Below are 3,875 nucleotides of genomic sequence, written 5' to 3' on the forward strand. Positions count from 1 at the left end.
AAATCATCTTTCAAGTCTTCTCATATTTTTTTTCCCTACATATTAACAAAATATTCTCAAAAAATCCTTTCTTGAAAAATCTTTATCAAACAAGCGCTTAAGAAGATGATTTGTAGATTTCTATATGAAAGCCATTTCCTAAAGTCTTGTATATGGTAAATAATTTGATAGCTTAATTATTTAGCTTTTTGATTGAATTATTAGTTTATAAGAGCATGTCTAGTAGGGTTGAATGACGAAATTGACTATCTGTAAAATCGAACCGAAATATCTTTTTCGAAATTGTTGGTTTGGATAGATATGGATCTGTCAACATTTTGATTTTGAACAAAATCAAACCACTTAAAAGTGGTTTCAATATTAATAAATCGTTTCAAATCGTCAAACCATTTATAAAAATAAAATAAAAAAATCTGAAAATAAATTGATCTGAATTTTATTCAACTCAATTAAAATTAAACACATCCCAGTTAAAAAAATACATTCATATTAGACATAACTAGGGTTAGACAAAACTCCCGAATAGATTTTACAATGAATGCTTGATATTTTTCAAGGTCTAGGTTTGGTAGATATAGAAAATCATGATCCAGCGTTGTTGAAAAAATTAATTCGGAAAATGTAATTTGAAGAATATATATACTTTTTGGGTTTTGTCACGCATGAAAGAGCATCTTCATCGAAAGAAGGTCATGCTAAGTTACTTACCACCAATGATTTCTAGGCCAACCTTCATTAAGCATGTTGATTACCAGTTCTTTGGGAGAAGCTATCTTCTGCCTTCCTTTCGGCAGGTAAGGTCAATGTCGGGTTTTGATTGTTTTTTCATGGGTTTAGTTTATGTTTTATTTTTTTAATAAAGTGCATGTCTATTTGCTTCAATTATTTGATCTTTGAATTAAGTTGAGTTTCGCCAAGGGCCTGATTTAATGTCCAGTGAATGTTGTGTACTTTTAAAGGAGCGAAAAGTTAGAGATTTAAATAGGGTTTGTTGCTCAAGTAGTTTTCTTGCTATTATTCTTATGCTTGAGTTCGATTCCTTCCTTATCGTGTCAAGAATGTCTGTTGTCGTTCTGACCAAAATCGGAATGTGGTAGGACACTACTAAAAAACATGGCTTTAGACAAAAATTTTCCGTTTCTGAAATCCTGATATCTATTACTATTACTCTTTACTAACGAAATATTTGCAACTACAAATCCATTGCTAACTTGAGGGTCGTTGATAGTTATCATAAGATCTTGTCGTAAGTAAAGAGTAAACATTTTACCAACAAATTTTTCGTTGGTAAAGAGTAAATTCGTTGGAAAAATTTTTGACCAATACCAATCGACTTTTTGTTGGTAAATGTCTACCATTACAATTGATAAAAATCAATGTTGTAAATAGCCGCATAGATGTGAGGCATGGTAAAAAAAAATATTTATTTTTTTATTATTGCTATTATTATTTATTTAATAATATATTTTTTTTAACTTTAAAACAACCGAATTGAAAGGCCAAAATATTGGTTAATCACTTATTGGATCACAAATTAATTTATAGAGGGCAACTCGGAAGACTTCGTTGTGAACTTTCGATGGGGGATAAGTGAATTACTTTTACCAATGAATAATTAATTTCTAATTACCAACAGAATATCTGTAGGTGAAAGGTTCAAATGTTAAACAATTACATGAGGTATGGAATATCCGTTGGTAAAAAGATATCATTGTTACCAATGAAATGTTGCTGATTATCGTAGTTGAAAGTAAATTACTTTTACCTACGAATAATCCGTTTCTAATTACCAACGGATGCAATTCGTTGGTAATATTCGGTACATCACTTACGGATATTTCATAGGTGAAAGATCTAAATGTTAAATGGTTACATGAGGCACAAAATATCCATTGGTAAAGAGATATCATCGTTACCAACAAAAAATTCATTTCTGATTATCGTAATTGAAAGTAAATAACTTTTACCAATGGATTGCATCTGTTGGTAATTTTTCGTAGGTGAAAAGCTATTTTTTAGTAATGGGAGTGAGATTTAGGTTGAAGTTAGATAATGTTCAATCAAGTTGTGTAGGCATTGATAAGATAATAAAATTGACAATAAGTGATCCTCACGAGCATGAGACAACATATAGGTCTAGAGGTATTCGTGTAGTGGATGGAGTAAATTTGGAATATAATGTGTTTTCTCTTGAACTGTGGTGTGTAAAGCATTGATGGAAAAAGTAGGAGCGTGCATTTATTTCTTTTGGCACTATGAACTGGAAAGTTTAGTTTGTCGTTTGGATTTTCGATAATTACATCCTATCATTTTGTGTTGTTTCACCCAATTTAGATTTTTTTTCCCTCATCATTGGCGAATTTGTGAGATAAATAAGAAAAGTTATTATCTGGATGTTGTATCAAGGACTATGCCATGCATTTATTGTTGTATGCTTTACATTTATCGAAAGATACGATTTTACAAGAACGCTGTAGAATGGATTGTGGTTATGAAGGGAACCATTGCTCATTATTGGAAACCAAATGGTAGTAAACTTCGTATATATTATTTTCTATAATGAGTTTGGTCTCTTTTTTTCCCCTTAGATTTTTTATGGGCATAATGGTATATTGACTGCTATCTTTGTAAAAGAGAATTTATTGAACAACGTTTTGAGTGCAATTCTTCAAGAGCTTGCTAGGAAAGCCTACCCTCAATCCCTGCCTCAAGCATTAGTTGCAGGATTTTTTAAAATTGATATATAGTTTTAGAAAAGAGGAACTTATAAAATTTTCTTAGAAGCTTCTTTCTTTTCTTTTCCTTTTATATGTGTGCCTTAGTGACATTTGACCTATCTTATGTTTTTTATTTTTCTCTTTGCTATAAATGATAGGTGAGAATTCTGGACAACAGTTACATTTGTCGTAATTGATGACAGGACCATGACTACTGCATTCATTGGAGATTATTAGTGCATATTGGACATGCAGGGGGTTATTTTTCACTCTTGATGGTTGACCTTCGTCTGGAAGAGAACACGGAAGAATGAGAGCGTGTAACTGCATGTGGTGGTGAAATAGGGAGGCTCAATGTTTATGGGGGCAATGGGGGTAAGATCAATATACTATTTTTTCCTTTTCCCGTTTAACTTGATGTGGTTGTCTTTTTTATTTTTCTAATTTCCTTTTTACTTCTTTAATATTCCCATTTCACTTTTTAGGAATTTTCTTTTTAGTTTCAAGTATTTTTTCTCATTCATCTCTGTTTTGTACTATATTCAGATCCTTTCTTGAATACTAATGTTCGAACAATGTCACCTTTTTAGCATCGCGAAGTATACGTCTTGGACGACGGATGAGAGGTTAGAAAAGCATTATTTAATGAAGCTTAGGTTTTTTAGTCTTTACATTTTGTTTCACTTGAATTTAGTTTATGATTTTTAACTTTGGTGTTAAATCTTGCCTCAAGTGGTAGTTAAGAATTGAATATTCCTCATACCCCAGTTATTGATTATTATTATCCATATTTTCATTGTCAAAGCTATTGAATAAATGTTGAATTATACGAGTGGAACTTTATGTCAAAATTGCAATGCAATCTGCTTGCTTTGCATGTGTACAATCAGTAAATTTGATTTTAATTCTTCATGCACTCTCTTTCTCTCTTTAATATTGTCGAGTACAGTTATAGAAAAGCTAGAACAATTTGATTTACTAATATGATCTGTTGGAACACATTTCTCCATTGTATATTTCTTCTTTACAGAATCACGGTTTAACATATGTTCCATTTCTTCATGGTTATTTGTCCATGTTCTGGATGTATGCCTACGGAAGTAAACAAAGCTTTCATCACCCAAGTGCTACATTTTAGGTTCTATTGCTTCCGATTTA

This window comes from Olea europaea, unplaced genomic scaffold (assembly GCF_002742605.1).
Source record: "Olea europaea var. sylvestris unplaced genomic scaffold, O_europaea_v1 scaffold5155, whole genome shotgun sequence".
NCBI lineage: Eukaryota > Viridiplantae > Streptophyta > Magnoliopsida > Lamiales > Oleaceae > Olea > Olea europaea.